We start from the raw sequence: 12,595 nt of genomic DNA on the forward strand, positions 1-12,595 counted from the left end.
CAACAGCACAAGCAGCGCACAGGTTTTAAGCCGGTGAGGCATCATTGTAGATGCAGTGAAGGTCCATCTCACCTGCAGCGGCATCGCAGACCACGACCTGCCACAATAATAAAACATTTTTTATTTAATTATAAATAAATTATTTCTCCTAATTATGTCCTGGGTTTTAACTAATTAATAATACCAAAGGAAACATCACAAAAAACACTCAAGGTCATGAAAATTAATTGCGATTTAGCAAATTAATGAGGCATCCACCTTATTTGTTGAAAAGTATCGTATCGGTATTGGTATCGGCGATACTGGTCCGAATTTACTTGGTATCGGATCGATACCAAAATATGCAGTATCGCACACCACTACCTGCCAGCAAGACACCCACGTCTTTTCCTTCTCAGCTCGCTGGGAATGTCGTGTCTGTCCACTGGCAGCAATGCTGCGGGATGTGGCGCCAACAGCTGATCCCTACTGTAAACAAAGGATCCAAACACGGGCAAAAAGAGTGGAAAAAAACACCAGAGTAAAGACTATTACAAAAGTCCACTTGAGATGAAATGAAGGCATGGATAGCTATCTCAGAGTCTCTAAAACAGAGGCTTCACTTTTGCAAGTAGCTGAAGATGAAAGAAACTGGTCTCTTAATATGTTTAATATGTTTACTATCATAAATCACTCCTAGGTTCCTCGCAAGGGCTATTTTAACCCTAGACAACTATCACTATAAATAGTAACGCAATCACTAATGCCGGGTGATTTTTACCCGATATAATATGACCAACAAAAAGTACTCGTCATCAAAATATATCAAACACATGACAAATCAGAGTGGTCAGCTTTTACTTTCAACTGTGCCATGTCTAACAAAATGAAAAAAGTGTCATGGGGGATGCTAAAATAATGCTCCAAAATTACAGAAAAATCTGGAATTCAAGAACCAAAAATTCCTAAAAAAAAAAAAAAAAAAGACGCCCACCCATTCCTGGGACATTTGAGACTTCCCAGGTGAAGGCACAATCTCCTCGACACACTAACAGCTGCAGGAGAGAGAAATCATGTAAATGTATTTGCTCGGGTGAGAATCACCCAGCGATAGTGTCCTAGGGTTAAAATAAATTCCTAAGGGGCCAAAGTCGTAGTGGTCATAGGGACCAAACACAATGATCTCTGTTTTCTGTTCATGTAAGCTGAGAACGTTTAAAGCCATCCACACCTTAACAACATCCAAACAATCCAGCAATCCCTTCAAAGGTCTCACAGATTTATGTTTCAGTGGCAGGTAAATCTGTGAGTTGTCTGCATAACAATGGTGTGAGATGCCATGTTTTTAAAAAAATCAGTGCATAGGGAGCATATACATTGAAAAGAGAACTGGGCCAAGAATGGACCCCTGGGGGACCCCACAAAAAAATTGAGGTTTTTGAGGACAATGTATCCCCTAATCTAGCAGAAGAACTTTGCTTAGACATGTAAGATTGAAACCATTCCAATGCTGACAGTTGAAACAGTTTTATTAACTACAGCGAGCCCTACTGGCCAGTAGTCCATGGCAACTTCAGATAGTCACAGCCTGGAGGGACAACTTCCGAAAGCGAGCTTAACTCACCCAAGTTTAGCCAAGTTTCTGTCACCAGAAGAAAATTAAAGCGATGAGTGGTGAAGAAGTCATTCAAAATAAAGGTTTTATATTTTTTAGCACCTCGCATTAAGCCAATCTAGCTAACACAGGGTTGCTAGCCAATTCCAATAGGTGCACCAATTCCAGGGATCGCCCGGAGATGAACAACTTGATATCCGGGACAAATTTGTTCAGAAGAGCGTAAGGATTAGCCGTTGGTGAAGCAGCCATGAAATTTTTGTGGATCGCACCGGAGGAACAGTGGTACAGTCTCTAACACAGGTGGGATATGAAAATATTAACGTCCTTGGGCCAGTCAGGATTGCTCTACAACAATGACTCTGATATTTAGGAGTGATTGGAAGTCATAAACCAGAAGTGTACAGACATTTTTGAAGAAAACAGATGTAAACAAAGCTAGCAAAAACAAAGCAGGTAACAGCGGACAGCAAGCAGCACACAGGTGCCATCAAATATCTATCCCTAAATCCATCTACAATCTGGACACCACAGGTTCTGTACAGCATGAGGGTTAATAAACCGTACCCGTATCCAGTGTTGGGGAGTAACGGAATACATGTACCGCCGTTATGTATTCAGAATACAAAATATGAGTAACTGTATTCCGTTACAGTTACCGTTTAAAAAGGTGGTATTCAGAATACAGTTACTTTGTTGAAATAAATGGATTACACGGCGGTACTTCCTTGTTTCATATTGTCGCGGGTCAGGACTGTTTGGGTTTGTTTGACAGCTACGTTCTGTTGTTCCAGGCGGCAGCGTTACGGTTGCCATGGTTACAGGGTGACGCTCTCTCTGCGTGTTTCCTGGGTGAGAGAGCGCTTTTGTTGTTGTTGTTGTGCTAAGCTAAAAGGCAGAATGCTACAGGCATAGCTCTAAAGCATGTAGCCTGATGGGCAGTGTAGTCCGTGCTGCAGGGAGAATGGACTACCATACCCGTTATGTGTCTGTGAGCGAGGGAGGGAGAGAAAGGAAAAGTCCGAGCTGTCACGGAGCAAAAACGGGAGCTGGAAGCATGTAAATATAATAATAACCACAGCAGCCAAGAAGAGTGCCTGAGGAGCCCATTTGTAAGTAAGCTATTAAGACTCAACTGTACACTGTGTTCATGTTTTCCTCCGGAAAAAATAATGTTAGGTGCAGGCTGTGTGCAGACAGGAATAGGACCCAAGGTGCAGACTCCGGAGACCAAAGGTGAACTCAAAACAGCTTTAATACTGAACTCAAAAAGGGGTAACATAACATGACTGGAAAAAATCAAAATAAACTTAAACCAGAGGACTAACAGAACACACAGCTAAGTAAACGGTAGAACGCGACAGAGAGCACAGGAAAACACAGGGCTTAAATACGCAGAGGGAGTAATCAGGGAATGGGCAACAGGAGGGAAACACAGCTGGGGCAAATCAGGACTAACGAGACAAAGAAGCGTAAACTGAACACACTGAGAAAAGACAGAGACCTTCAAAGTAAAACAGGAAACACAACACAGACTGAACTTACAGACACAGACTGACTGGACACGGGGATATAGCAACTAAGGATACACAGAGACACGAACTAGACAAGGGGATACAGCTGACAGGGGAGACAGAGCAACTAGAGACGACAGAGACAAAAACCATAAGACAGAACTCAAAGAAACCAAAGACTAGAAATTATAAATAATATAACAAACTCAAAAACCCTGGGTCAACGACCCAGGCCTCCTAACAGTACCCCCCCCTTAAGGGCTGGCTTCCAGACAGCCCAAACCAGAACCACCAAAAACGAAAAACAACCCAACCAGGGCGGGCGGTGGGGGAAACAGGACGGAGGGCTCGAAACAAACCAAACACAACCCCAAAACCAAAACGGAAAACACTGGAGCCCAGAAAACAACCAAACAAAACCAGGCACACGACAGTTCCAAAAAAAAGTTCAGGGGGCCGGCCCGGAGGCTGACGGCACCAAAGTCCAAACCTGGGTAGTTCAGGAGGCCGGCCATGCGAAAAGCAACGGCGGCAAGGCAAGCGAAGAAGGTCCGGAGGCCGGCCACGCAGAGGGCAGCAGCGGCGACCCAGGCGAAGGAGGTCAGGAGGCCGACGGCCCAAGAGCCCAGAAAACAGTTCAGGGGGCCGGCCGGGCGGGAGGCACCAGCGGCGACGGAGCAGGTCAGGAGGCCAGCCGGGCGGGAGGCACCGGCGGCGACGGAGCAGGTCAGGAGGCCGGCCGGCCGGGAGGCACCGGCGGCGACGGAGCAGGTCAGGAGGCCGGCCGGGCGGGAGGCACCGGCGGCGACGGAGCAGGTCAGGAGGCCGGGCGGGCGGGAGGCACCGGCGGCGACGGAGCAGGTCAGGAGGCCGTCCACGACGGCGAGGACGCCCAATCATTGGCCCGGAAAGCGGCCGGACAGGACGTGCAGGACGGACAGGCCGGACAGGACGTGCAGGACGGACAGGCCGGACAGGCCGGACAGGCCGGACAGGACGTGCAGGACGTGCAGGACGGACAGGCGGAGCTGAAGCCGAAGCCGGATCAGGCGACGGCGAGGCAGAAGCCAGAGCTGGACCAGGCGACGGTGAAGCAGAAGCCAGAGGCGACAAAACAGATGGTGGCGATGCAGGCGACGGCGTGGGAGCCGCAGGTGGTGGCACTGCAGGTAACGGCGTGGGAGCCGCAGGTGGTGGCACTGCAGGCGACGCTGAAGCTGGGGCTGGACCAGGCGACGGCGTAGGCGCTGCAGGCGCTGAAGCTGGGGCTGGACCAGGCGACGAGGCTGAAGCTGGACCAGGAGAGACGGCTGAAGCTGAAGCCGGACCAGGCGAGGGACGAAGCTGCAGGCGACGAAACAGGTGGTGGCACTGCAGGCGACGGCGTGGGAGCCGCAGGCGGTAGCACTGCAGGCGACGGCGTGGGAGCCGCAGGCGGTGGCACTGCAGGCGACGGTGTGGGAGCCGCAGGCGGTGGCACTGCAGGCGACACTGAAGCTGGACCCGGCGACGGCGGAGCTGAAGCTGCTGGCGGCGTGGATGAAGCTGCCGCAGGCGGGGATGCTGCAAGCAACGATGTGGGCGCTGCAGGCGGCAACGTAGGTGGTGGCTGAACGGTCTCCCCGGAACGGTCAATAGAGATGAGGATGTGTTGGCTGGGTCCTCCAAGACCCCCAGCCGACGAGGCAGGAGGCTGAACGGGCTCCTCGGACCCTCCAGCGGAGACAGGTGGCTGTGGCTGGACGGGCTCCTCGGACCCTCCAGCGGAGACAGGTGGCTGTGGCTGGACGGGCCCCTCGGACCCTCCAGCGGAGACAGGTGGCTGTGGCTGGGCGGGCCCCTCGGACCCTCAGCGGCGAGACAGGTGGCTGTGGCTGGGCGGGCCCCTCGGACCTCCAGCGGAGACAGGTGGCTGTGGCTGGGCGGGCCCCTCGACCCTCCAGCGGAGACAGGTGGCTGTGGCTGGACGGGGCCCTCGGACCCTCCAGCGGAGACAGGTGGCTGGACGGGGCCCTCGGACCCTCCAGCGGAGACAGGTGGCTGGACGGGGCCCTCGGACCCTCCAGCGGGAACAGAAGGCTGGACGGGCCCCTCGGAGCCCCCAGCGGAGGCAAACAAAGGCTGGTGGGGTTCTCCAGAACCCCCAGCGGGAACAGAAGGCTGGACGGGCCCCTCGGACCCTCCAGGCGAGGCAGACGAAGCTGGGCGGGCCCCTCGGACCCTCCAGGCGAGGCAGACGAAACTGGACGGGCCTCGGACCCTCCAGCGGGAACAGGAGGCTGGATGGGCCCCTCGGACCCTCCAGCGGGAACAGGAGGCTGGACGGGCCCCTCGGACCCTCCAGCGGGAACAGGCTGCAGAACAGGCGACGGAGGAGAGGAGTGGCGGTGGCGAGGGCGAGGGCGCCGTTTCCTCCGGGATGAGGGAACAGGAACTGGTGGAGACATGGAGACCACCTCCTCATCCTCCGACCACATAGCTGCCAGGAAAAAGGCAGGCGAACGAGGTCCCGGATGGTGTGGCGAGGGAGAGGAAGTCCGTGGCAGTGTTGAGGCAGGTGGGGAGTGGGGCAGCGAAGAGGAAGAGTTAGTGAGAGAGAGGGCAAGCTCACTAGCCTTGACTTGCTCTCTCCAGGCAGCAATGGTGCGATCCAACTTAGTATCTTTGGCAAACTGACAAAGCTGAGGGTTATGCCGAATGATGGCATCCACTGCACTTAACCCGACTGCCATAGTCCGTAAATCCTGTGACTGGGCAATGCGGTCAAGCAGGCTCACCATTCGCTCCATCTCAGCGTTGTCCTCTGAGGAAAAAGAGTCTGCGGGGTCCATTTTCTGGTCGCGTTCTTCTGTTAGGTGCAGGCTGTGTGCAGACAGGAATAGGACCCAAGGTGCAGACTCCGGAGACCAAAGGTGAACTCAAAACAGCTTTAATACTGAACTCAAAAGGGGTAACATAACATGACTGGAAAAATCAAAATAAACTTAAACCAGAGGACTAACAGAACACACAGCTAAGTAAACGGTAGAACGCGACAGAGAGCACAGGAAAACACAGGGCTTAAATACGCAGAGGGAGTAATCAGGAATGGGCAACAGGAGGGAAACACAGCTGGGGCAAATCAGGACTAACGAGACAAAGAAGCGTAAACTGAACACACTGAGGAAAGACAGAGACCTTCAAAGTAAAACAGGAAACACAACACAGACTGAACTTACAGACACAGACTGACTGGACACGGGGATATAGCAACTAAGGATACACAGAGACACGAACTAGACAAGGGGATACAGCTGACAGGGGAGACAGAGCAACTAGAGACGACAGAGACAAAAACCATAAGACAGAACTCAAAGAAACCAAAGACTAGAAATTATAAATAATATAACAAACTCAAAAACCCTGGGTCAACGACCCAGGCCTCCTAACAAATAAGTTCCGTTGGAGCAGCCTTTCAACGCCTCTCTGTCTCCCGCAAGCAAAGTTGACCCAGATAACAAAGTAAAGCTAGTTTTCGGCTACCAGCCCGACAGGGAACCCACCGTATTAGCCAGAGGTCCCTTTACTACGTTTCGGAGCCGCGGACCTTCAGTAACAGTAATAAATCACAGCAATAGGACATTCATGTAGTTGTAAACAGCATGATAATATATTAAGTATTCCAAAGTATTCAGAATACGTTACTCTCATTGAGTAACGTAACGGAATACGTTACAGAATACATTTTGGGGCATGTATTCAGTATTCTGTAGTGGAATACATTTTAAAAGTAACCTTCCCAACACTGCCCATATCAATATGATGTGTAAACTGATTTATTCTTGTACCTCCATGCCACAGTGGCTGGATTCTTCACCCCAGTGAAGAGGTTATTGTTATTGCCTGATTTTAATAAACTGAGCCGTTTGCTCTTTGGTACCAAAGCATATCACAAAAAGGTTCATTCTAAAAATCAAAATCAGCTATATGTTAGCAGCAATACATGAAAAATCACCGGACCCACCATACAAGCTAGTTTATGAGCAGTTTTTACGAAGATTATACACATTTTTTAAAAACCATATGCAAATGCCCAAAGCCTAACAACACAAACGCTACAAAAATGTAACTTTTATACGACCAGATTTTTGTATACTTCATTTAATAGTGTATTCCTCTCCTTTATTAACTCCTACTTCTCTGCTATTCTTATGAGGAAAAATTCTCCTGTATGACTTACAGTGAATCTGGGATATGCTGGGCCACAAAGGATACACCCAACCCATCCTTGAAATCTGTGGAAAAGTAGGACACGTTCATCACCACATTCGGAGGACTCTTCGACTTTAGAAAGCCTTCATCGCATTGCTGTGACATAATTGCCTACAAATACGACATTTGAAGTATCAATCCCCTGAATTAGTACACAGTCTTCCTCTCCTGGTGCATGCTCACTTTTGTTGGTGGTTGGCAAATAAGGAGGTGGGGCATTGCCGCCACTAACTAGTGTGGACCAGAATTCACTCTTACCAAATAATAAAAAATAGATGTTAAAAAAACCCAACCAGACAGAAAGATAATAACTTCACCTCTTGCCTGTGCAGGTGGTTTATCATTCAAGCTCAGGTCCTCTACCAGAGGCCTGGGTGCTTGAGTGTCCTGTGCATCCTAGCTGTTCCTAGGTCTGCGCTCCGATCTCCAATGTTGTTCCTGGGATCTGCTTGAGCCAAATCTACTGATGCCACAGTAGATTTCACATTACACGAAAAGAAGAACAGGAATAGGGAATTTAATTTAAACTTAGATACAGTACAGACTTACAATGATCAGTATTATAATTATGTACAAATATATACAGATGCATCAAAGAATACAGCCAGTCAAACTGGGGTAGCATTTGTGGTTCCTGAAAAGGATCAATGGTGGACCGTCAGTATACACTGGAGAAATGCTTCCAATACTCTTAGTTGTTCAGTGGGTAGAAGACATGTGACCGTTACAATCAGGCATTTGTTCAGACTGAAGCTCTTCATTGAGATAACGAGTATAATAAGGCAAGAAATAAAGGAAACATGACAAAAACAGTGGGAGGGAGAAAGGAGGGGACGATGGTTGTATCAAAATTTAAGGAGGGTAGGAGAAATGAGAAGCACAGGAAGGAGTAGGAGAGAGGAGGTGGTCATATCTGGAATAAGATTTGGACATACTGGTTTGAACAGTACTATTGGTGACTGTCAAACCTTTGAGTCGCTGAGAAGCTAAATAAGGGGATAATGTTGACGCACCCGCTGTTCAAAATTTAACTTTACTGCAAAAGGGTTCAAGAAGTGAACGTTATCAGGCTTTATTCCAGTTTTTAAAACAGAACATACATTTGGGGAGGATTTGGGTGTCGACGTTCCACTCCACACCAGTTGGTGCCGGTAATGCACCATTTTGTTTTTTGACAACCGCCAATAAACAACACAAAGAAGAAGTCTGTTCCGGGATCATATGCTGGACACTAGTGATGGTAAATTCGATTCTTTTTACTGAATCGAGTTTTAATGAGTCACTCACCAAAGTGAATCGGGTTTCTTGAGTCATTTGAGTTACTGGCCGTTTATCAATTCTCAAGTACGCGAGTACGTACTCGCGTTCTCGGCGAGTACGTACTGGCCGAGAACGCACGGGAGTACGGACTCGCCGAGAACGCGAGCACAGACTCGCGATTTGCACAATTGGAACACCAGCGTACGTGATGATGTCACAGGTCCGGAGTTTTTACTGCCGTCCCCTCCTAATTTAACTGTGAGGAACATGTTATGAAGCTTAACTTTAATCACAGCCAAACCGGTTTACTCAGGAACAAATAAAACACTGAAATAAACCAAACATTAACATTTAGAAGTGATCGAAGTGACTTATATATCATTTTTAACCTCAGTAGTGAAACCTCTATTAATAAAAATACTGTACATGTACATACGTGTACATACCTTAATAAAAACAAGCAGGTGAGATGTTAGAACGCTTTTATTTTTATTTTAGTGGACACTCAATACGATAGACAGCAGCTGGGGTTTCTTTTCTTTAGTAGTGAGAAGACCGCGAGCGGGGGGACGATGTGCGGGAGTCCGCTGTTGAGTTTTGGACGAAATGCATTCTGGGATATTTAGCTGTACCAAGTCCACACCGATGCATGCTCGATAAAGCGGGCGGAGCGAGAACACATCCGGGACTTTTTCGCGTTCTCGGCTTGATGCGTGCCGGTTGGAACAGTACTTGGTCTCCGACTGATGACGTATCACGAGTACACGAGAACGCAAGTACGCACAAGTACGCATATTGATAAACGGCCACTGAGTCAGTTGACCACCCAGATAGCAAGACGACATTGAATCTATGTTGATTTTTCATCCGAGCCGTCAGATATGGTCGGGTTGAAATGCCAATGTTGTAACAACATTGAAATACTGTGGTAAACCGACGGTCTTACTATAGAGACGTTGTAACGATGTTGATTCACCGTTGTTTTTTGTCATTGATATTTGATCTATTTATAGTCGACCAGGTGACAACAACAACATCGAAAAAACGCGTCTATTTATAGTTGACGATCATTCGCTCGGTCACCATCAAAACCATCGATTTGTAGTTGAGCATTAAATTGCATTGCAACTGATCGGGTATAAAGTACCAGAGAAAGTAGATTTATTGTTCATTTGTTATCAATGACTTGGTCTAGTTCACCAGCTTTAAAAAATCGTGTCTACGTGCAATTTATGTATAGTTGACCGAAATTAAAGCAGCGATCACTTGGACTATTCCGCAGCACCCCTCTCACATTGGTACATCCCACCAGGTATTCATTGTCTTCTACAGTAGAGCGGGACATTTGATTTATTCTCAGCGGAACTGACCGGAGAAGGCATCAGTTCATGCACTGGCCTGCACCACGATTAGTATAAGGTAAGAATGAATGATTTTTTTTTTCCTACTCGTTATTTCCATGTTTGCATTTGAATAACAGTAAAAAAAACTCGTTAATGTACAACATTAACGAGTTTTTTTTTACTGTTATTTACGTTGCTCCCACAAAATGTGGGAGCCCGAAATTGTGTCTACTTCTTGCAATCCGGCAACAAATAGATTGCACTGCGAACAAAGTATATCAACAAAGAAAACATTTTCGTTTCATAATTTCTTCGTTATATTCCTTACAAAGCTAGCTTTAACGCTTCAGCGGTTTCCTTTGTTCTTGCCGTCGCCTCGCTTTGACCCAGACTTTCGCTCTGTAGTTGCTTAGTACTACAAAAATTCTAAATCTGTGATATATGATTGATAAACGTAAAGTTAACTGTATAAACGTGTTCAATGACTTTGTTACTTTTGATGATTGGAGAGCACTCGCTTCCATTCGCACACCGAAAACTTTAGACTCAGTTTGAATGCTCACGCAGCATGCCCACGTGACTGTAGGTTGCACGCCGCATGACTTTCCGTTTGTGCCTTGAATAATGAATAAGGCTACGTCCACACGTACCAGCGTATTTTTGAAACCGCTGATTTTTCTATGCGTTTGCACCTTTTGTCCACACGTAATGTATGTCTGGCCGTACATTGTGTTTGTATTTCAGGCACATTTCACGAAGCAGAACGCAGTCTTCAGAGATATCCACGTGAACGCTGTGATACGTCTGACCTTCAGTCCAAGAAGAAACCCAGACCAGTCTTAAAAGAAAGCACAAGTAAAACCTTTTTATTCACAAACATATCTTTGATTGTTAAGAATTTATAATCTTGTCTTTTGTACATATCTGTGGTGCTTGCATACTGCAATATCACCACATAATATAGTCCAAAAAGTGGAAGTTTGTAAACTTTTAAAAATGCAAAGCAGTGTACACTTGTGCACTTCAAAAATTCATTGTATACTGTACCTTCTTGCACGTCTCTGTTTCCTGTGTGTGTTGTTAGAAATCAAACTAACTTTAGGAAACAATATGCCAAAAGCATATTTACAATTACTTAAGACCGTTTTAATTTCTTTTCTTTAGACCAAATCCCTGTACACATATACGGACTCAGAGGATGAGCAGCCTACAAAAAAACGGTTTCCCCAGGCCCCTAGAGTGAAAATACCAGGTAATAAAATACTGTCTAGTGTCTGTGTACATATCTGTGTCTGACACGAGGAAACTTTTTTGACAAGTTGTCTGTATTCTTAAATACTTAAAAAATTATCTTTTTCTAAACAGCCCTCATCACTCCGCAGTCTGCCCCCCAGCCCACTGATAGCAACCATCATAATGCCCCACCCAGCTTCCGCCACCTTTCGCCACTCCGGCACAAACCGACACAGCTTTGCGATCTCGCCAGCATGCAGAGTCTGATGTCTTCCCTATAGATGGTATGCTTTTAAAAAAGCTTTAAAGCTGCATCACAATGTCATTGTACTCTTACCTAAAAAAAACAACCAATTTATACTCCTGAATGTCATCTTGTTGTGATTTTTTTTTCTTTTTCTGTAGATTCCAGAGACTCTGTGAGGCCACTATTACAAGGCAAGTTTGAAAATCTTGGAATTTCAGTTTACATGGTATAACAAATATATGTGACAGGCAAAAACTAGTAAACACTTTTAGCAGTTACAAGAACTAACAAATGAATATCCAACAAAAGGGAATAGAAATACATTGTACTGCCAATACTTTGGTTTATTCTTTGTATGACTTGAAAATCAGGCTTTAGGGAAAACTAAATGACATGTTTCTATCATCAATTACATGAAGTAAACACACAAGCACTTGCATACACATTTAAGACATGAGACACGCTAATTCCATCTCATAAAATGTGTCTATAGGTGAGACGCTTTGCGTTGATTGGTGCTGCTGGACCACACTGGAGGTGCGAGTCCGCCGTGTAATGGTTTATGCCATTACAAAGGAGCTGGCCTCTGTACTCAACTGGGCAGGGGAAAAAAACCAAGGACCAGACAAAGCAAAAAAGGGCATTTAAAGAGACAGCGCTGTGCAGATGCATATTTGGTAAGTTTTAACATTTATTGTAGTTTTATGAGCCTAAAGTGAACAATAAAGGGATCAATTGATGTGCTGGGTGCGTTTCACATTTCCTATGTCTGGTTTTTGCTATATTACTTTGTCTTTCTTAATAACAAGACTTTCATGTCCGGTTAATCTGGAGATGGAGTCTTTGGTCTTCGGCTTGTTTTGTCCTCGGGTTGTACACTTTGTACAGCCCGAGGACCCCATGTTTCCTTTTTTCTTTTTTCTTTTTTAAAGGATACACGGCACACCATGCTAAGACATATCACATTTTCAGCTTATAGCTCTTTGGGAATCAAATGCGGCAGTTTGCTGATTTCCACCTGGTGACTTTCATGTTTATCAGCCTAGGAGTTTACATACTTTCTCCCTGCTGAAGACAATTAACAAGAGCTTATTCATGTGCTCTAATTCCCTTTTTTGTCTTTGTTTTTGTGTGTGTGTCTATTTTTGTCCTA

This window comes from Oreochromis aureus, linkage group 9 (assembly GCF_013358895.1).
Source record: "Oreochromis aureus strain Israel breed Guangdong linkage group 9, ZZ_aureus, whole genome shotgun sequence".
NCBI classification, from domain to species: domain Eukaryota; kingdom Metazoa; phylum Chordata; class Actinopteri; order Cichliformes; family Cichlidae; genus Oreochromis; species Oreochromis aureus.